The sequence below is a fragment of the Erinaceus europaeus genome, chromosome 13 (assembly GCF_950295315.1).
Source record: "Erinaceus europaeus chromosome 13, mEriEur2.1, whole genome shotgun sequence".
Taxonomy (NCBI): Eukaryota; Metazoa; Chordata; class Mammalia; order Eulipotyphla; family Erinaceidae; genus Erinaceus; species Erinaceus europaeus.
Window position 1 is genome coordinate 51,953,880 of NC_080174.1, and position 23,223 is coordinate 51,977,102.

Below are 23,223 nucleotides of genomic sequence, written 5' to 3' on the forward strand. Positions count from 1 at the left end.
AATCAGACATCACTTTGGCACATGTGCTGCCAGGGATTGAACTCAGGACCTCATGCTTGAGAGTCTAGTGCCTTAGCCACTGTGCCACCTCCCGGACCACCATTTTTTCCCATTTTTATTGCCATTGTTGTTGTTATTATTATTGGATAGGACAGAGAGAAATCAAGAAAGGAGGGGAAGATGGGGAGAGAAAGACATCTACAGACCTGCTTCACCATTTGCGAAGTGACCACCTCCCCTACAGGTAGGGAGCCTGAACCAGGATCCTTACACAGGTCCTTACACTTTGCACCATGTGTACTTAACCTACTGTGCTACCACTGGGTCCCCTAAGCTTGAGCTCTTTTAATGCCCACAATTAAACAGGCATTGTGTTAGATGCACATCTTCAGGCAATCCTGCCAATTACCCTTTGTAGTAGGTCCCACTATTCTTTCCACTTGACAAATGAGAAAATTGAGGCTTAGAAACAAATGTTAAGAGACCAGGTGATGGTGCACCTGGGAGAGCAGTCATGTTACCACTCACAAAACCCCCCATTCAAACCCCTATTGCCACATCTGGAGGGAAGCTTCATGAGTGGTGAGACAGTGCTGCAGGTCTCTCTCTCTCTCTCTCTCTCTCTCTCTCCTTTTCTGTCTCCCCTTTCCCTCTCAATTTCTCTCTGTCTCCATCCAATAAATAAACAAATATTTTAAAAAATGAAGAATTTCCACAAGGTCCCTGGGCAGACAATTTCACCAGTGCGTCCTGGAGCCTCATCTCTCCAGATCTCTACCCCAATAGGGAAAGATAGAAACAGGCTGGGGATATGGATCCACCTGCCAAAATCCATGTCCAGCAGAGAAGCAATTACAGAAGCTAGAACTCCCACCTTCTGCACCCCAAAAATAATTTTGTTCCATCCTCTCCCAGAGGAGGAGTATGGCCAGAGGGCTCTGAATTCCAACTTCATCAGGACTCAGAGAGAAGAAGAAAAGAGGAAGGACATTTGGAAGTAGTAATAGGTATAGGTGTGACTTGTAGGTGAAGAGAGGGCAGGGCCATAGGGGAAAATGGGCAGATATATAAAAATATAGACAGATAGTTATAAAAATAATAGTCAACCTATATCTGCAACCTTGGGAGGACTACTGTAGCTTCTGATGGAGGGAAAGGGGATACAGAACTCTGGTGGTGGGAATGATGTAGCATGAGATCCCTGTTATCTTACAATTCTGTAAGTCAATATTAAGTCACTAATAAAATTTTTAAAAAAACAACGAATTTCCCAAGGTTATACAGGTTGTAGAAGAGGGGTTTGAATCTGAGTCTAGTACAAGTCTGACACTTTTTTAATATTTTTTTATTTATTATTTATTCCCTTTTGTTGCCCTTGTTGTTTTATTGTTGTAGTTATGATTGATGTTGTTGTTGCTGAATAAGGACAGAGAGAAATTCAGAGAGGAGGAGAAGACAGAGAGGGGGAGAGAAAGACACCTGCAGCCCAGCTTCACTGCCTGTGAAGTGACTCCCCTGCAGGTAGGGAGCCGGGGGCTCGAACTGAGATCCTCATGCTGGTCCTTGTGCTTTGCACCACCTGTGCTTAACCCGCTATGCTACCACCCGACTCCCTGACACATTTATTTTTCTTTCTATTTCTTTTTAATTGGATAGGACAGAGAGAAATTGAGCCAGGCGGGGTAGGTTGAGAGGGAGGAAGAAAGAGAGACACCTACAGACCTATTTCACCATTTTTGAAGCATCTCCCTGTCCCCACAAGTGGGGAGCAGGAACTCAAACCCAGGTCCTTGCATTTGGTAATGCGTGCTTAACTGGAAGTGCCACTGCCCAGCCCCTCAAGCCTGACACTTTTGAACCACTAAGAGGCCAAGCTCTGACATGGCTAAAGTGGCATGTTTCTCTGAACAAACTGGCCTGAGGAGGTCACTAGATGGGTGCCAGTGTGCCCGGACTCATCATGCTGTTTCAGTGGGACACTCCAAAGGCTGAGGCCCTCGACTCACACAGGAGCATCCACAAGACTGCTCATTCACTACGTAACCCACATGTCAGTCCCAAGGCAGATTACACAACCACACACTCACCCAATACAACTCACATGGCATTTCACCTCAGATACACACACTCATGGTCCCCTATGTGCACAGATAAATGTGCTCCCACAAGGCCTCATCCACATGTTTTCATCCAGTGGGCACTGGTGCCTATATACAAAGAAGCTGCACAGATCTAAAACAAGACACATATATTCACATGTTTATCCCCCATACAACAACAGGCACATCCATTTCATATCACCTAGGCATCCTAGTCTGCTCAGTGTCTTTCACCAGAGCCTCCCCCAACAAGACCTTAATCCATTGTTCCCAGATCCAATACTAGACCCAGGTGAGCAATGATGTTCCCTTCCCTTGGGGTTAGGCAGGCAGCCCTGAGAGGGGAAGAAGGCTCAGTCTGCCTGTGATGGATGGAATTAATCTACTGAGCTGGAGAAACTAAATAATTAAATCCCTAATCACCCCCCCCAAGCCAGCCCAGGCCAATATAGCTGAGGGAGGGAGGGGACTCTGAGGCCCAGGCCAATATCCTAGAGAGGTGGAAGGATTGAGAAGAAAGGCACAGACAGATAGCTCTGTGGGGGGGAGGGGGTTGCGGGGGGGGGGGGGGGGGAGAAGCTCTGGCAAGTAGACAGACAGACTTGGTTTTTCAGTGCACCAGGCTCTCCCTGTCTGTGTGGAAGTGAAGCAACTTGAGAAGACAGCCCACCAGTGTCCACTAGGACAGAGCAAGGGAGGGGCACAGTTCTCTGCCTACCCTTCCTGCAGTCCTCCCTGCCCCTCCACGGGGTGAGCCTATGAGTGAATGGGGTGGCAGATAGGGCACTAAATGTAGACAACAGTGGCTGGGGGGGGGGGGGGGCTGCCCAAAGTGAAGCTGGCATAGCATTACTTGGGCCCAGGGCCCATGCTTGTGTCAGCCAGAACAGGACCCTCCCCAGACTGGTTCAGGTGGCAGGAAAGGACCCTTCCACATAGGTGCACCTGCTTCTTTCAGGAAGTGGTTCCAGCACATGGCTAAGAGGCTGCGGATGGGGCAGAGCCTTGGGCAGGGGAGCTCAGAGAATCAGCCTGAGAACAGGCCCCAGTCCGATTGGCTGAAAAGTGGGTCATTTTTCTTTTGAAAAATAGTGAGAAAATGGAGAATTAGGTCGGGCTCTCATCCCCTCAGCCCCAGGCACCACCCCCTAACTTGCTCTTGGGAAAGGTGAGGAGAGAAGGAGAGGTAGCACGCACGTGCCAGAGCTCCCTTCACCCTCTGGGACCTCCAGCAGAGAGGGTCAAGGTCATCACTACTGTGGACACACAAGGAAAGACAAGCCCGTGCGGAGGCCAGCATAGAGCACAGGCTCCGCCCTTCCCTGGGGGGTCTTGGCGTGAAAAGAGCAAGGGTCAAACTATCCTAGCAAAGTAGGGGCTCCAGCACGCAAGACCCTGGGGCGTCCCCTCCAATGCTCACGCCTATCGTGATTGCCTCCTCTCCTTGCTTCTGCTCCCTTTCCTCATCGTCCACGTGGGCAGAATCGTTGCCATGACACCGCGGGCAGGTGGGCGGCTCTGGCGGCTGTTTCGGCCCAACCCCCAAGCTCAGAGCCCAGGTGGGAGGGGAGTAGCTCAAGTGCCCCTTCCCCGGTTCAGATGAAGAGAGGAAATTGGCAAAAAAAAAAAAAAAAAAAAAAAGCTACCCCCACCAGACCCCCAAAACTTACAAGAAGATTCTAACAAGGACCTCTTGGGAATAAGGCAACCCTTAAAGGTCTGGGGGCAGGAACTCTTAGAGGTGATTTTACTGACTGAGCCCCCACCATCAGAGGTCAGGGAATGGCACAGGCCAGCTGCAGCAGAACTCTCACTTCCTCCTCTTTCCTCCAGCCCTTCTCCCAGTTTTCCCCACACATTTTAGCCTCAGTCCCCTCAACTAGCAGCCGGGATGGGTCCTGCTTGAGATCTAACCTCCATTCTTGATCCAGCCACACAAGCTCAGGTATCCTTGCTCTCTTGTGAGAGAGGGAATCAAAGCTGAGATTATTTTTCCCTACCCACAAACCCCCAGCCTGTCCTCTAGAAATTGAGTTCCCTAGCCCAGGGTGTCCCCCATACCTAAATTTATGTCACAGGACCCCAAGGAACCACTCCCTTCCCAAGGCAGCCACCCACCCCACCAGGACTGAAGAACAAGAATGGAGCAGGGAGGGGAAGGAACAAAGAACAGGTTTGCTGTCCTGCCTCTCATCACATCTGGCCTCCAAAGTTTAGGCTAGGCCTGAGTTCATGGGCTCTGAACTCTCTACAACTAGTCCCCTCTGCCTCCCTAGGCTGCACGTGCCTCTATCCACGTGTCTCTATGGCTCTGACTTCCTAGGATTCTTCTCATTGTTCATGATGCTGTTTCCTACACTGTTTCTTAAGGTGGGAGCCCTGTTTCACTGACTACATGGGATCAGGCTGATCCTGCATGCCAGCCCTCTGCAGCCTGATTGTGGGGAAGTGGTGAAACATTCAAAGGAACAGCAGTAGCTGGGTTTTGGAAGGTAGTGTTAATTGTGTGGTGTTCATGAAACAGATAGCAGATATTTACATAAAGACACTTTTTTTTTCTTCCTTAGCCTTTCCCTAATGACTAGGACAGCAGATTTAGTCGTTGTTGTTGGTGTGTGTGTGTGTGTGTCCTTTTCTTCACTCTCATGGTCAATGTTCTACATCAGACCACAAAAGCTGTTACAGAACTGGATAGGTCACTGGGTAGGACGTGTGTCTTGCCATGAGTATGGCACAGATTGATGGTGCCGGGGGGGGGGGGGGGCTCTAGTTCTGTGGTGTCAGTGTGTGTGTGTGTGTGTGTGTGTGTGTATGTGTGTATGTGAACCAAAAAGCTGACCTAAAAAAAAAAAAAAGAAAGTTCACCTAGTAGGATGACCTTCCCCCCACCAAAAAAAAAGGCTGTGCTGTGCTGTTACAATGGCTTCCTAAATAGCACTCTTTCGCTTTTTGCCCCAGCTCCTTATCCCACCAGTTGCCAATGTGATCTATTTAAGATACATTTACTCAGTAACTACGTGCTCAGTGCCTGCTCTAACCTAGGCACTCCTTTGGGCACAGAGGGTAGGACAGTAAACAAACACATTAATCTCCCCTTCTTGTGAAGTTTAGAATCTAGTGGAAAGGGAGTGGAGCAGTAACGCAGTGGGTTAAGCACAGGTGGCGCCAAACTCAAGGATCCCAGTTTAAGCCCCGGCTCCCCACCTGCAGGGGGGGGTCACTTCACAAGTGGTGAAGAAGGTCTGCAAGTGTCTCTCTTTCTCTCCCCCTCTCTATCTTCCCCTCCTGTCTCCATTTCTCTCTGACCTATCCAACAATGACAACATCAATAATAACTACAACCATAAAACAGCAAGGGCAACAAAAGTGAACAAATAAAATAAGTAAATACTTAAAAAAAGAAAAAAAAGAATCTAGTGGGAAAAGAGAGATGACAGATATATGAAATAAAGGAGATGGTAAGTGCTGAAATTTAAGGGAAAAAAAAAAGCTGGGTGAAGGGATAGAATGACAAGAGGCTATTTAAGATAGACTGTGGGGGAGGCCTTTCCCAAAAAAATGACTTTTGAGAAAAGATTTGAATAAAGTGAGGGAATGAGTCACATGGGTATCTGAGGAAGAGCATTTCAGGCTCTTAGGAAAAAAAAAAAAGGCTGATGGAAAAACTAGTACAACAGCCTCAAGGTGGGACATCTTGGCATCTTTTTGGAACCACATGGAAGCCCATGTAGGGGTAGCACCTAAGACCAAAGAGGTCACTGGAGCCTATTTTACAAGCACAGCACTTATGTCACTCAGGCCCCACTTTGGGTTTCACTCCCAGTGAGACAGAAAGGCATCGAAAAGGCATGACCTCATCTTACTCTGGCTGTTTTTGTGATGAGACTCTATAGAAGTGAGGCTCGTGAGAGAAGCAGAGAGACCACTGGGGCATTTCCTATCAAAGAAACACCTTTCCCTACATTTGCCCACCTGTTCAACTTGCAAGAATCAGCTCAAAATCCTCCCACTCCAGAACTGACCAACTCCTTTATTAGTTCCCACTGCCTCTGCTAAATTTTTTTCGGCCTCCCACCTTCCTCAACACCTTCCTTTATGTGACTCTAGGTCTTCTGCCTTCTCTAGATTGTAAATTATCCATATGAGAGTCAGGTCAAATGATCAAGGACAGCCCCCAATACCAGCACAGTACAAGGCACATCTCAGAACATGAAACATAAAATAAATATTGTTTGGATGGACACATTGGGTGATGTCCATGTGGTAAGAAGGGGATGATTTACAGGACTGTTAACATCTGGGTGAGTGAGCCACACATATATACAGTCACAGGCTGCAATGAGGCCAGTATCCCAATACATCTAATATTTCTGCACATTTCATTCATATGTACATATAAGCATGTATGTACCTGTTGATAAAACCCTGTACTGATATATACATTCCTGTAGATTTGTTCACATGTATATGTCTATGTTAAATATACAGACAAGTAATATCTATTGTATATGTGTACATGCATTGTTACATGGTCCATATGTGAACGATTTATGAAGACACAGAAGCCTCCACTATCACCTGCTCTTTCCATCCAAATTGTTCTGTTTGGCATTGGTGGTATAGTGGTGAGCATAGCTGCCTTCCAAATTGTTCTGTTTGGTTCATTTTTTTATGTGACACTGAGAAATGAACCAGTACTTTAAGTATATGTGTTAGCACCATTGAGTACTTCCTTGAACTAATCTTTTCATTATTTCATTTCTTTGAGGTAAGGAAAAGAGAAAGGAAGATAATACAGAGAGAAGACATACCATAGAGTTCTCTTAGTACCAACCATAGTGCTTTTATGTGATACCAGGGTTCAAACCCAGGGCATCACGAATGGAAGGCATGTGTTCTACTTGGTGAGTTATCTCCCAGCCCCAATTCTTAAAATCTCTGTAGTATCAATGTTTCAGCCCTCATACTCTTTCCCCACACAAACCCTTAAAACACCACAGTATCTGATTAACTGTGGACTTGGCTTCCTTACTCATCTGTCCTCAAGGACTATACAGGTTTCTCCTCTGCAAATTCTTTTCATATAAATGGTGGTGGGGAACACCTGGATACCCATGACATAAGAATCTGAGAGACCTCAGGAGTTGGGCCGTAGCACAGTGGGTTAAGCACATGTGGTGCGAAGCACAAGGACCAGTGTAAGGATCCCAGTTTGAGGCCTCGGCTCCCCACCTACAGGGGAGTCACTTCACAAGCAGTGAAGCAGGTCTGCAGGTGTCTACCTTTCTCTCCCCCTCTCTGTCTTCCCCTCCTCTCTCCATTTCTCTCTGTCCTATCCAACAACAACAATAATAACTACAACAACAATAAAAACAACAAGGGCAACAAAAGGGAAAATAAACATATATATAAAAAAAAGGAATCTGAGAGACCTCAAAGATCCTGCTTCTGGGTAAGAGTCATAGAAATTGGGGTGCATCAAGTTCAAACATGTGAGAAAACAAGGTGTTTGTTTGATTTTGGGTTTTGTTTTGTTGATTTGTTGTTACCAATGTACTGCTAAGCTCTGGCTTATGGTGATGCTGGGGACTGAAGTTGGGACTTCAGAAGCTCAGGTATGGAAGTCTATTGCAGAACCATTATGCTGTCTCCCCAGACCTATTTTGTTTTTTTTTTTATAGTGCCAGGGAGTGAGTCCAGGCCTCATGCATTCATAATACCACTACTGAGTGCCCCTCCCGAGTTAATTTTTTTATTCTTTATTTTATATGGGGGGAGGAAGAGAGAGAAGAGAAGGAGAGACTAACACAGAGAGAAGAGAGATACCACAGTACCACTCCACCATGCATGCAACTCTCACAGGTCTATCATGGTTTTTCATGTTATACTAGGATTAGAACCCAGGGCCTCCTACATGGTAAGGTACACATTTTACCAGCTTAGCTATCTCTTGGTCCCAGGAAAACAGCTTTGAACAGTCCCAATTTACGAGTCAGAATACATCTCTCTCTTACTTTCTCTCTTATTTATTCTCTGACAAAGCTAAGACTCGGCTGACATACATATACTCAAATGTTAATTTACATATGCAAACATGGAGACTCCCATACACATAAGTAAATTTACATGTACTCATTACTGGGTATGCACCCTAAATTACATGCATACATCAGTTAAATTAAGTAATTGTCTTCACAGCCACAGCATGAATGCATACTGAGTCATATGTACATACACTTAAGGACATAAGTGCCTATACTTACACACAAATTCATGAACATGTTTATTCACATTCACACATCATACACATATGTATGTACATCTGTGTAGGGATAGGCCACTACATGCTTGGAGACAGCAGAAATAACTAGCCCCTCCTTAGCTTATAAGCCTGTGCACAATGCCAGGAATCCATATTCATGACATCTCAAGTTTGCCAGTCTCCCACTTCTCCACTTAGAAAGTTTCTCCTGGGAGTCGGGTGGTAGTGCAGCGGATTAAGCGCAGGTGGCATGAAGTGCAAGGACCCACGTAAGGATCCGGTTCAAGCCCCCGGCTCCCCACCTGCAGGGGGGGAAGCAGGTCTGCAGGTATCTATCTTTCTCTCCCCCTTTCTGTCTTCCCCTCCTCTCTCCATTTCTCTCTGTCCTATCTTAACAACGATTACATCAATAACAACAACAACAACAACAGTAACTACAACAATAAAAACAACAAGGGCAACAAAAGGAAAAATAAATAAATATTTAAAAAAAGAAAGTTTCTCCTACGAACAACAGGGTATATCCAACTGCTGACACATTCCATTCCTACCCACTCTCAGAAAGAAGTCATCTAAAGAGTGCACTGTTACTTTCTTGTCCCACACCTGGAGAAACCAGCATTTTTTTTTCCAGACAATCAGGAAAACTGGTAACAATGCAGTAGATGTATATCATAGCTGGTGAACCTTTTCTCACCCCCAAAAACAGCACATATATACCAAAGAGGGGAATCAAGATAAAACATCAAGAAAAAGCCTCTGAGTATGATCAACTGACTCCCAGACTTTTAAACAATCACTGAGGAAGAAACAGTAAGAAAATTACCTCTGGACCCTAAAACCTCCTAGGATGCCTTTTTTCTTCTGAGGGCAGCTTTTAAGTGTTCAGTCAACCCCTCCCATCCCAGTCATGTGCCCTTCAAGGACAAGGTAGATCCGGAGGCTTGCAAATGTAAAAAATAAAAAGGGGTGGGGAGGATGACCTGGGCTCAGAATAACAAAAGAAGCAAATATTTAAAAGCAGGACCTGGGTAGGAAGCCAGACAGCAAGTGGAAGACACCTCCCAGCAGGAAGGTATCTGCTGGAACACTGGATCATGAATAGCAGGACTCTCCAAGGGGACAGGGAGAAGGGGGTGGACACCCAGCATTCCATGTGGGGGTGGAGGGGTGACTGCTTCAGGCAGTAGCAACAGCTCCAAAGTAAAGTCTTATCAAAGCTGTTATATAACCAATGGAGCCGAATGAAGCACAAACACCTCCCCTCCCCAAACAGGCACCCACACCCACACCCACCACCTCCCAGCACCCACAGCAGAGGAAAACTCAGCTCCTCCCAAGCAGCTAGAGAAGGGAGGAATCATCTTGATAAGTTACATCAAAAACACAATGGGTGAGGGGCTCCTTATTAACTAGAAGTCACATCTGGGAAGTGATGACCTGGTTCAAGTCTGGGGTCCCCAGAGGTTTCCTTGAGTTCACTGCCACACCCAGTGTTTGCCCAGCATCATCTAGAAACTCTCTTTGCTCTCCCCCAAGAAGGATCCCATTTGAATATTTGATTGTGCTCTTGGGGATGGGAGGTGAAGCTGCCTTCAACCTCTCCTGCCTGTTGCTCCCCCACAGTCTCATCTGCATGTCCTGACATTTGGCTTTCATCCCCCTGGGATGACAAGGAAAGGGACCTGGAGAAACAACTCCATGCTCTTATTCCCACAGAGTCACAAAGACAGATTATAAAAACTCAGAACACTGAATGACTCTTACCCTGGGTTACTGGAAAAAAGAAGAAGGAGGAGGAGGAGAATTTCAAGGGAGCTGAGGGTTGAAGACTAGGACCCCACCACCACCACCACCAACTCCCATTTTTATTTCCTCTCTGGGGTCTTCCTCTTTTTCTACTGCCCCATCTCCAGGAGTCCCCTCCTCTGCTCCATGGCACTGAACAACCTCACCCACTCCTTGAATCCTTTGCTTGAAAATATTCCTAACAAAAGTCTTTCTGAAATGCTATAACTGGGATAGGAAGAGCATAAAACAGTCTGGCAGAGTATTTCACTGTACCCAGTCCTGAATCAAAGTATTATGGGCAGGGAATCCTACATTGTCATATTATCCTGCACTCCTGAGCTCTGAATCCATCCCTAAACTTTTCTAATCCAGTAATGCCTTGAAGCTCAACTTCTGGGAGTGAGAAAGAATGGAAGGAAGAAAAAGCAGGCTAAGCTTGTTGCACTAAAATCTACCTTGGAGAAGAGAGTTCACAGTCACAGTACCATCCTCCATTCCCACCCAAAGTAACCACCCAGGTGATTTAGGAAAAAGAGGAGGAACTTTAACAGAAAAAAGAGGAGTTTCTTTCCCCATTAAAATTGTAAGGCAGCAGAGGGTAGATAGCATAGTGGTTATGTAAACAAATTCTCATGCCTGAGGCTCCAAGTCCCAGGTTCAATCCCCCGCACCACCATAAGCCAGAGTTGAACAGTGCTCTGGCTAAAAAAATAAAAATAAAAATAAAAGAATTTTAAGTCCAAAGTCTAAGTAAGGACCCCCAACCTATCTTCCTATTCAGGGACTCTGTCTTTGGTAAATGGGTCATCTGGGAGAATTTTTCTAGTGAGCTCTCCTCACTGCCCTGCTGCCTTTCCTTCATGAAGCCCAAGCACAGCTCAATTCAGAACTCAGGACAGCTCCTAAGGCCCAAACCTTGGGGAGTACCATTCAGCACTTAGGACAGCTCCCAGTGGCTCAGCAGGCAGATGCTAGTAACCCAGGATGCCAGAAGAGAGGCTTGCCCCACCACACCTTTAGAACAGAAATCCTTCATCCCAGCCCTTCACACTCTTCTCTCATCCACCCACCGGGGTTACCTCATGCCCCTCCTTTCCCTCTATGTCCAACGAGAAAAGAAACCCAGACACGAGGCTTTCCTTGAGGGAACCTCGAGAGAGGACCCCACCCACCTCCTTTCAGCCCTGAGCTTCTCAAACGCCACTCATAGTTGGTTCTAAAAACCACTTTCCTTCTTAACCACAAGCCCCAAAATAAAAAGAAATACTCACGTGGGGTCTCCCATCCCTGTAGGCAGATGTGATGAGGGAAAGCAGAGAGAGGTAGGTCCCCACACCCAGTTCTGAGCCCCCTTTCTGAAGGAGCTAGCTCCCATCTGGACTGGGGGGAGGAGAGGCATGTGGAAGAACTGAGTGAGGGGAGGGGAAAAGGACGAAGGGAGGAGGCAAGAGCCTGGGGGGAGAATGCAAGGTGGGGGTGTTGTGATGGGGGCGAGGGAATCCTTTTTAATTTCATTCTCTCCCCATGTCTACATCAGCCCTGCAGGCTCAACTCTCTAATATTTACACACAGGAAGAGAAGAGGTTGAGAAAGAACAGAGAATGGGGGTGGGAAGAAGCAGGGGCTACATAGAGACAGGAGCCTTTGGGAGCTAGAAGTTTGGACCCCCCACTCCATTCCCTGCCCTTTCCTATTCTGTATTCTTGACAAGGAGAAAGAAGAAATCCTAGGACCATTTTGTCCCTTTGTTAACAAGACACTTTGAAGCTGCATCAGAAAAAGATCAGATCCCCACCCACATACCTGGACACCCCCACAAACCCAGATTCTTTGGGTGCCTTATGTGCAGATGGTAGAGGCAGTATTTAAGCACAGGCATGTTCAGATGCTTGGGAGCATGTCTACATATGGGCTGCTGTGTAAAACACATGAACATGTTATGCAAATATGTTCTGAGTAGACTCACATGTAACAGTCCATAAAATTATGCAAATTTACATAACCATATGTGTAGACCAAGCAACTTCTCTCTTTACCAGATCTCTGGTTATAAGCCCAAGGACAAGGCCACCCATCTCCCCAGATTTCCTATTCACAAGTTTCCTCCCTAACAGCCTCACTTTATCTTTCTGTGACTTGGGGAGAAGGAATGGTGGAAGTCATGCAGCATCTGAGCTCAGGGACCTGGCAAGTTATTAGCAAGGATGAGCTGGCAGCTCGTTACCATAACAATGGTGCCACTGCCTCACCCCAACTCAAGCCCAGACTCCCCAGACAGCAGGAGGCCCGCTGAGCTAGCAGCCTTCAGACTGGAAGGGGGATGGGTGGACAAAGAGGGAACTGAGACATAATGTTTGTATAGTGGAGGGTACATAGCTGTTCTTTCAACCCCCACTGAGAGACAATGCTCTGACTCCACCAAGTGGGAATGAAACCAGACTTTTCTTGACCACAGGGGGTGATTAAACACTAGGAGGTGTCTTCACAATTCTCTCTAAACTAAGCTTCCTTCATCCCCTCACTTCAAGGGCCTCTTCTGATTTTAGCAGATTAGGAGAAAAACCAGAGGAACTTCTCTGAACTTCAGTTTTCTCATCTGCAAAATGGGAATAATTATCTATTTTAGACTCACAGGAAGTTTAACTACTGATAAAAGGGATTTCAGAGTAACTACTCCCTAGGGCCTAGGAAGTGGTACAGTGGATAAAGCATTGGACTCTCAAGCATGGGGTACTAAGTTTGATCCCTGGCATCCCATGTACTAGAATGATGCCCTGGTCCCCACCCCACTCCACCCCATTTCTCTCACAAAAAAAAGGGGGGAGTCGGGCAGTAGCTCAGTGGGTTAAGCGCATGTGGTGCGAAGCGTAAGGATCCTGGTTCGAGCCCCCGGCTCCCCACCTGCAGGGGAGTCACTTCACAGGCGGTGAAGCAGGTCTGCAGGTGTCTGTCTTTCTCTCCCCCTCTCTGTCTTCCCCTCCTCTTTCCATTTCTCTCTGTCCTATCCAACAGTGACATCAATAACAACAACAATAGTAACTACAACAACAATAAAAAAAAAAAAGGGCAGCAAAAGGGAAAATAAATATTTTTAAAAAAAGATTATCTATAGATCCTTCCAAAATCAGTTATGTCCCAGAAGCTTGTCTACCCAACAGAATCCCATAAAGGCCAGTTGTAGGTAAGATGCACCAGAAACTGTGTGGAATGAAGAATACTAAAGCTCACTCAGTTCAAGCCCCAACATCAGCTGAGGAGATGATGTGCAGTGCCAGGCAAAAGTTGAAAGCAAGCACTCCATGCTCCAGGAGGTGGCACAGTGGATAAAGCATTGAATTCTCAACCATAGAGTCCCAAGTTTGATCCCCGGCAGCACATGTACCAGAGTGATGTCTGGTTCTTTCTCTCCTCCTATCTTTTTCATGAATAAATAAATTCTTAAAAAAAAAAAAAAAAAGCAAGCACTCCCACAGAAGAAAGAAAAAAAAAAAGTCTGGGCTTCAATAACTCTAGCACCTCACCAACAGGAATCAAGACAAGCCCATGGCCTACCTTGCTGGTGCACATGGCTAAGAATCCCCACCACCCCCCAGCTTTGGAAAAGGGTCCAGGTTTAAAAGAAAAAAAAAAACTATAGTCTTAGGTTTATAGATTCTTCATTCTCTTCTTTTGAAATCCTCTCTCCTCATCTCTAATGGGCAAGGGGAGTTGAGGGAAGAGGAGAGGTTAAGGGCTGGCAACCTCCAGCAGAGAAGATGCCAGGTAATGAAAAGTAACATAAAGAGCTATAATGTTCCTGAGCTGAGACTAGCCAGGAACCAACAGAGTTTGCTGGGTGACCTTGGGCAAGTCCCCTCCCTTCTCTGGGCTTCAGTGTCCTCACTTTATAATTAAGAGGCTGGACCAAGTCAGCTCCAAGGCTCCTTTCCTGGCTATCATTCTACAGCTACATACAAGCTCACTCCTTGGACATGAGCCCCTGGCATAAAATACAGTGGGCATTCCCTGCCAGATCAGTGGGGCAGGTGGGGGTGGGGGAGACAGGAGTTGTATCTGAGGCTGTTCGTTCATATGTTATGTTCATATTCCTTTTGGAAACACCTGCCACCCTAGCCCTCCTAGATCCCTTTTTAGACCCTGATTCACTGCCAACTCACGAAGCCTCTCCCTCCTCTCTTCTCCCCCTGTCTCCCTTTTAGGTCTTGGCAGCTGGGTGCAGAAGTAGCCCCAACACTCTGGGAATACTGGGTGGAAGGGAGTGCTGGATGGAGGTGGGAGGCAATGCTCCCAGATCCAAAGATATCAGGGAGTACCATGTGCTAACACTGGTCCAGCTCAGCTCTTTGGGCCATTAGAAAACCTAGTCTTTTGCAGAACTAACAGTGTATGGTTATGGGAACTGCAATTCATCTCGAGTCTTGACATACTCATCTATAATATGGCACTTTATTTGGTTGAACCACATGAAATTGCTATTTTTGTAGATTTGAAAAGGAAAAAAATAAATATTGGCATTTTCTTATGACAACCTGTCCTGCCAGCTTTTGGGGCTGTTAAAAGGGTAAAAAGAAAAAGTTGAGAGGAGCATTTTTCAAAAACCCTAGATGGATATAAGGGTATTGATTGTGTTTGCTGTTGTTACTACTTAAGCATAGACCCACCTAGACCCAGCTGCCTAAACCGATGACCCACAAGTTGGAGATTTGGGGCTTGATGTCTGGGAGACAACCACCTGCACTGATGACTAGGGCAAACGCTAGAAGAAGACTGATGACTAGGAACAGAATAGAAGCTTCTACCTGGTCTTCTCAGCTGCTGGCTCTAAAGGGCCCTTGGTAAAACATTCCTAGGATGACACAAGTACCCAGGCCTCATGAGGAAGAAGCACACACAAGCATGCACACTCCATTTTGCCCAGGTCCCACCATCACCAGAGATCCCTGCATGCAAGAATAGCACAATCAGTAACATTACAGATGGTGCTCCCAGAGGTAGATGAAGGTGAGGGCAAAGGTGGGGAATGCAGTATAGATCTGGGGTGAGTACAGAGTCAGGGATGAAAAGTCCCTGGAGAGTGTGGATGATCTGACCTCCGAGAAGTCTAATCTCCCTGTCCCATGCCCATCACGACTAGGAATTGTCTGAGGGAATGGGGGTGGGGGAGGACAAAGCCCCGGTATGGGTGATTTTGAGTGTACTCTGCTTAGGTAGAGTACACACTGCCAACATACACACATACACACACAGAGAGATACAAGCACACTGACACATACACACATATACATGCTGACACAGACCTACACGGGCACACACATGTCCACAGACACACCACAGTAAGACCCTCCACACTCCATCTGCCCACCGACACCAGCGCACACTCACCCCAATGACACACACACCAGCTCCCCGCATGCACTCCTAGCACGCACAGTCCCTCACAGACCCAAAGGATCACACACTCACCACAGACACACAGTGACACGCACGCACACTCTCACACCTGCAGAGGAAACTTCTCTCTGGGTCTCCCCAACACCACCACTTCCCCCCACAAGCCAGCTGGCTACTCCCTCCCAGACCCAAGCCTTCGGCCAGGCGAGCGCAGGGCCGGGGCTGGCCGGCCCCCGCGGCTCTCCCCCGTAGAGCGGGTCCCGGCTCCGCGTGGTCCTCCCTCAGGTCTCTCGGGTCAGGCCCGCGGGCAGCCAGGCCGGAGCGGGGCGGGGGCGGCGGAGGAAGCTCAGAGCCCACCCCCCCAGGGGCCGAAACCGAGGCTGCCCGAGCCCGGGGCGTGGGCGGCGCCGGGGCCTCAGCCAGGCCGAGGCTGGGGGGCGCTGCGGAGGGCGCGGCAAGCGCGGCCGTGTGCCCACCCCTCCGGGCGGCTTACCTGGCCAGGCTCGGGCTCCGGCCGGGTTACATGGTGCCGGCGGGCCGGGCCAGGGGCGCTGCGGCGGCGGGCGGAGACAGGGGCCCAGCACTGCGGAGCCCCCAGCAGAGGGGCCGCGCTGGCTGCGGAGCCCCGAGCGAGCGCCCAGCGGCAGCGGGAGCGGGAGGCGGCCAAGCCACGGAGGCTGGATTTCCCGGGACCGGGAAGGGGAGGCGGGGGGATCCCGCCCGCGCGCTCCGCCCCCGCCGCCGCCCCCGCGCAGGGCTGCCGATCCCCGAGCCCGGAGAGGGAGGGGGGCCGGGCTCCCCGCCCCCGCGCCGGCCCCGGGAGGGCCGAGGGGCAGGCGGCCGCGCGTCCTCGGAGGAGCGCCCGCGCCGCTGAGCGGCGGTGCTGGTGGGGGAGGCACAGCTGGTGGGGGGGGGGGGCGAATGGACCAGCGCACCCCCGGGACCAGCGCGCGGGCGTCCGCGGGGACCCTGGGGTGAGCGCGCACAGAATCACAGACAGCTGACCCAGGCTCGGGGACCTGCGCCCGGAGGGATGGTCACACGGTCTTCAGACGGCCTGGAGCCCCGGCAGGCACAGTCACACCCCCAGTGTCACACTCAGCGCCCCCAGGCTCGTCCCCGTGGGAGACTCCCCTTGGGGTTTCCGGGTTTGGGGTGGGACTCCAGGTCCCAGCTTGGGCTCTCGGGGTCCCCGCGCCCTGGCCCGGCCCTGGCCCTCGCAGGGTCATGCGGCCGGCTTCAGGCATCGCCCACCCACGGCCGAGGCATCTCCCGAGTGGAGGGAGAACCCCGCTTGCTATACCTGCCCACTTCTCTGGGGCCCCCACCCGTGCCCACTGTGCCCGCCCACCTCCAGGCCCTGAACCCGGGGCTGTGCCATAGCGGGGGCGGGATGGGGGAGGGAAAAGGGACTGTCCGGAGCGGAGCCAGAGGCTGCAAAGCCGGGACACAGGCTGCAGGAGCTAGGAGAGGCGGTGGAGAGCTGACTGCAGCAGTCCTTGGCTGAGATCCGTCTTGGCGCCCAGAATGATGCTGGAATGGGGGGAGGGGGCCGCACTGGGGAAGCCGCAGGGGGAGGGGTTGGAGGTCTGGGGGAGGGGCTGGATGCTGAATTCCCAATGTAGCTGTGTGGGAACACTGCCTCAGGCGCTGAAAGTTGGGGTTTATCGTACATCTGGGAAAGCCCTCTTCCCTCCACCTTTTCTGGTCTTGAAAGCTTTGGGGTGGTGAGGTGTAGTAGATCTGAGAGGCTTGAAAGGCAGACAGTCCACCTCTCTAGGAACAGAACGATGCTCTCCTCTCTTTGGGGCCACTGGTTCTCCTCCCTTTATAAAGAGGGGAATGGAGGCACTGAAAGAAGTCGTAAGCCAAAAAGAGAAGTGAGAGCCAAGTCCTTTCCTCCTTCCCCAGGGAAATGTTTAAAGATGTCACATTACATAAAGGACATGAAAGGGTTTGGAGAGCTCTTCCCCCTACAGAAACCTAGAAATCTGGTGGGAAATTGGCAGACTGATCACCTATTCTGCTGCCTACAAGACCAGATTAAGACTTTTAAGTCATGAGCTGAAGTTATAAAGAGTTGTCAGCCCAGAGTTTGCCCAGTACCAGATGTCAGAGCAAATAAGATTGAAGTGCTCCCAGGAACCCACTTAAGAACTGAGAGGGGAGTCAGACAGTAGCGCAGCGGGTTAAGCACACGTGGCGCAAAGTGCAAGGACCAGCATAAGGATCCTGGTTCGAGCCCCTGGCTCCCCACCTGTTGGGAGGGGGATACTTCACAAGCAGTGAAGCAGGTCTGTAGTATGTGTGCTTGACTGGGTGTGCCACTGCTTAGTCCTGTCTGGGTTATTTTTGTTTGTTTGTTTAGTATTTTAAGTTGCTATTTCTCTATTTATTATTGTATAGAGACAGTGAAATATTGAGAGAGGAGAGGGAAACAAAGAGATAGACACACCTACAGCCTTGTTTCACCACTTGTGAATCTTTCCCTCTGCAGGTGGGGACCAGGACCTTGAACCCAGGTTCTTGCACACTGTTATGTGTGTGCTTAACCAGGTGCACCACCATCTGTCGTTTGGTTTGGTTTGGTTTGGTTTGGTTTGAATCTTTTCCCAAAGTTTTCAAATGTGTTCTCACAAAGTTGTTGATAAAAATTTTCACATTATTTAAATTTTTGTTTCATCTGCAACTTCTTCTTCTAGCATTTGCCCTTCTTCCGTAGCCAGTCAACAGCATCAGGTTGAGCCTGATGTAAAGTTTCTCGAAACTTTGAAACCTCCTTTGAATCTGGAGAGGTGGCAGTCGTTGACTATGTGGGTCATAGTCTGTCTGGAGCCGCAGGGGCAGTTCGGGTTGTCTCTGGCTCCCCAGCGATGGAACATAGCAGCGCACCGGCCATGGCCTGTTCGATAGTGATTGAGGAGGGCCCAATCATAACGTGCTAGGTCAAAGCCGGGTTGACGCTTGCAGGGGTCTGTGATGAGGTGTTTGTTCTTTACCTCAGCTGACTGCCAGCTCTGTTTCCAAGAGACTGGAACAGAGAAGTTCAGTGTAGGCGTAGGGGACCAGATTGGGTGATGAGACGTCAAGCGTTGGACAGGGTGGGCGAAGATATCCGCGTATATTGGCAGGTCCGGTCGAGCGTAGACGTGGGAAATGAACTTAGATGATGCCGCATCCCAACGAATACCTGGCGGGCGATGTTGCTAAGAACTGGCAGCCATGGAACCGGGGTGGAACGGATGGTTCCAGAAATGATCCTCATGGAGGAATATAATTTGGAATCAACCAAGTGGACATGGGGGCTACGGAACCATACTGGGTTACAGTATTCTGCAGTGGAATAGCATAATGCCAGAGATGATGATCGTAGTGTGGAAGTGCTCGCGCCCCATGAGGAGCTGGCCAGTCTTGCAATGGTGTTATTCCTCGCGCCCACCTTTGCTACAGTTTTTATGAGATGTTTGTGAAATGACAGAGTGCGAGCGAGAGTAACGCCAAGATAGACTGGCTGGGCTTCATGCTGGATTCTCGTATCGCCAAGCTGCACATTAAGCTCACACGAGACCGAGGCATGGTGTAGATGGAAAACAGATGATACCGTTTTTGCAGTGCTAGGGATTAGTCACCATTTTTTACAGTAATCAGATATCAGAGACATGTCTTTCATGAGTGTTTCCTCGAGGATGTCGAACTTGGATGCCTGAGTTGCACAGCAGATGTCATCAGCATAGATGAACTTCCTTGAAGAAGTTTCTGGGAGGTCATTGATGTAAATTAAATAGCGTAGGAGCCAGAACAGAGCCCTGGGGGAGGCCACTTGAGACAAGTCTCCATCTGCTAGACTTGTCACCCAGATGCACCTGGAATCTTCTGTTTTGGAGAAGAAACGATACAGATTTCCTCATTTTAAGGTACTTAAATTGGAAACTTAGTTTTTTTAAAAAAACAATTTTCTTTTTAAATATTTTTATTTATCATTGGATAGAGACAGAAAGTGATCAGGGAGGAAGAGATAGAGAGGGAAAGAGACAGAGAGACAACTGCAGCCCTGCTTCACCATTTGTGAAGCCTTCCCCCTGCAGGTGGGGACCAAGGCCTTGAACCTGGGTCCTTGAACACTGTGATGTGAACACTTACCCAGGTGCACCACCTCCTGGCACCCTTAATTTCTCTATATAATTAGAAATTTGAAAGATTGAATTAGAAATATTGAGAGAGGGGAGTTGGGTGGCAGCGCAGTAGTTAAGCGCAGGTGGCACAAAGCGCAAGGACCAGCCTAAGGATCCCGGTTCGAGCCCCCGGCTCCCCACCTGTAGGGGAGTCACTTCACAGGTGGTGAAGCAGGTCTGCAGGTGTCTGTCTTTCTCTCCCCCTCTGTCTTCCCCTCCTCTCTACATTTCTCTCTGTCCTATCTTAACAATGACACCATCAATAACAACAGCAATAATAACTACAACAATAAAACAACAAAGGCAACAAAAAGGGAAAATAAATAAATATTTTTAAAAAGAGAAATATTAAGAGAGAAGAGGGGGGACTTAGTTTCTTAATTTCAGCAAGACTATAAATCATCCTTGAAGAACTGTTTTCACTGCATCTCACATGTCATTTAGTTCTGAGTATTCTTAAAATATTCCATTGTGATTTTAATTAACTAATTAATTAATTTATAAAATGGAAGTATTGACAAGACCATAGGATGAGGGGTACAAGTCCATATAATTCCCACCACCAGAACTCTATATCCAATCCCCACCCTTGAAAGCTTTAATGTTGTCGTTGTTAAGATAGGACAGAGAGAAAGCTTTCCTATTCTTTGTCCCTCTGGGAATATGGACCCAGGATCACTATGGAGTGCAGAAGGTGGGAGGTCTTGCTTCTGTAATTGCTTCCCCACTGAACATGGGTGTTGACATCCATACTCCCAGCCTGTCTCTTTCCCTAGTGGAGTAGGGATCTGGGGAGATGGGGCTCCAGGACACCTTGGTGGGGTCATCTGCCCAGGGAAGTCAGGTTGGCATCATGACAGTGTCTGGAACTTGGTGGCTGAAAAATAGTTTCTTTGACCTAGATATCCCCCTCACCTACCTCCTATTCCATGTCCCTCAATCACTCCAAAGCTAACCTTGTCAGACAAAGTAAGGACTACAAAAACTGAATAATGACAAGAGACTGGCATACTTTAATAATGACTCTTTAGTCACTTGATCAAGCCATCCCATCACCTGGGGCCCTGGTCAGGGAGTCCTGGGGTTCCCTATAGGACCTTGCCCTTAATGTGGATAAACAAGGGTAGGGAATATTCCACACAGATGTGGTGGACCTAAACCTCTAGTGGATCCATCTCACCACTGTCACTGGTCATCTCCATCAGGAACAGTATAATGGACCCCTTTGTGGGCCCCTATAGGACCTTGCCCTTAATGTGGATAAGCAAGGGTAGTAGGTTCCATTCTCTGAAGGGAGGATGGATAACATACTCAACCTATCACCCGAGGATGATGGGTACTGAAATTGGCACAGCCTGGAATGTTCCTAGCCATGACAGAATGCCAGCTCAGACCTGCAGGGATGCAGAGGTTACATAGGCTCCTGTGCTGACTATGGGCCTAAGATCAAATCTATAGGGTTCAGAGTTAACAATAGTCATATACTTTCCCCGTACTTGGGAGCTGCTCTCTTCCCTGATCCAGCTCTCTAGCCTCTTTTTCCAACTAAGACACCGTCTCTCCAGACAATAACTTAGGTCACCTGCATGTTAGATGTCAGACTCAGACAAAAACTAGTAAGTTCATGGGCCCCTTGGAATATACCTAAAGTAGACCTACTAGTTTTTTCGAAATTGGAGACCCCAATCTTCATTGGCAATATTCTTGTCTTTAGGTTCATGACTAGTCAACAATTTGTTCTGCCTTATATATTAACTCCATTGTGATTTTTTTCTTTGTTTTATGAGCTATTTTGAATTATGGTTTTTATTTCCAAATACTGTATGGTTTTGCTGTTAACTTTTATTTTTAGAAGCCCTTTTTATTTCTGATTAATGGTCTACAAGATTGTAAGATTATAGGGTATAGTTCCACACTGCACCTTCCACCAGAGTCTGTAGCCCCACCCTCCCAACTGTAACCACCCACCATACTTCTCACAAATTTGTAGAGACTGTTGACTTCTAGGTCATTTTGGTTTTTTGCTTGCTTGCTTTGTTTTATAAGTTCACATGTTTCAGTTCTGTAGATTCTGTATACAAGGTAAACTATTGGGTAGTTGTCTTTCACTTCTTTACTTAATTCAATAAGCATAAACACCTCCAGTTCCATCCATTTCATCCCAAAGGACACAATATCATCATTTGTTGGTGGGCATTTAGGTTGCTTCCGCACTTTAGCTATTATGAATAATGCACCTATAAACATAGGGGTGCATATGTCCTTTGGATAAATGCCTAAGAGTGGTATTGTGGGATCATAAGGTATTTTCATTTTCATTTCTTTAGGGACTCTCCATACAGTTTTCTAAAGGGGCGGCACCAGTTTGCATTCCCACCAACAGTGTAACAAAGTCCTTTTCAACCTCATCAACACCTGTCAATTCCTGTTTTATTGATGTAAGCACTATTAACCTTTAACTTACTTGCACTGTGATCTTGCCTTTATTTTACTTTTTGAAATTTGTTGAGACTTGCTCTAACTTGTATCTAATCAATGTTTATAAATGTTCCTTCTGTGCTTGTGGTATTTATTCTTGGAGACCCTCACCTAGCTTCATCTCAAAGTATTTATGGCTTTGAATGATGAAGCTATCATGTACAACAAATACAATTCTGCAGAAATTAGTTTGTGTGATGGTGTATTGCACCAGGTAAAAGACTCAGGGGTGCGGGGGGGGGAGAGTTCAGGTCCTAGAACATGATGGCAGGAGACCTAGTGTGGGTTGTATTGTTATGTGGAAAACTGGGAAATGTTATGCATGTACAAACTATTGTGTTTCCAGTCAACTGTAAAATATCAATCCCGCAATAAATAAATTTTTAAAAGAATGCACATATAGATAACTAAAGAAAAAATTGGTTTGTGACTTATGGGACTAGGTAAAAAATACTTTGCAACTTCTACTATATAGTTTGAGGTTTGTCACTGTGAGGGAAGCCAGCTGCTGTGGCACAAAGCTGTCTTGTCCATAAACCTGCATGGAAGGAACTAGGGCTTCCTTCACACCCCTCATACCAACATATTCTTTGTGTGAGATAACCAATTTGAAAGCTGACCCTCAGGTGGGGGAGAAAGTTTAATGGTTATTAAAAGGCTCTCAAGCCTGAAGCTCCAAGGCTGAAAATTCAATCCCCCTACCATAAGGCAGAGCTGAACAGTGTTCTGGAAAGGAAAAGAAAATTAATAAAAGAGAAGGAAAGAGACGAACTAAAAAGAGAAAGCAAGTAAGACCCTCCATCTCCATTCAAACCATCAAATGACAGCAGTCACTGACATCATTTTGAATCTAATGAAAAGTATGGCACGACCAAATTTCTCCTAAATTCCTAACCTATGAACATTGAAAAAAATTTTAATCTTTATTTTTGTTTTACTATACTGAATTTGTACATCAATACATTGCTAAGACAGTTGTGAAGATTTTATACTCTGATTGCAGGAATCACAAGTGTGTGTATGTTCAAAT

At 47.6% G+C, this 23,223-nt stretch overlaps 1 protein-coding gene across 2 annotated transcripts in view; it reads right to left on the bottom strand.

The window, feature by feature from the left end:
- The window catches only part of DLGAP3 (DLG associated protein 3), an 80,934-nt gene extending 64,675 nt beyond the window's left edge, over positions 1–16,259 (bottom strand). The window contains exon 1 of one of the 2 annotated variants that reach the window (XM_007523230.3): positions 16,037–16,259. The gene's annotated coding sequence lies outside the window, so the exon portion shown is untranslated. Of the gene's footprint in view, positions 1–11,423; positions 11,792–16,036 lie in introns of those variants that run through there. The other variant, XM_060205839.1, reaches the window with a different exon arrangement.
- Between the last annotated feature and the right edge of the window lie 6,964 nt (positions 16,260–23,223).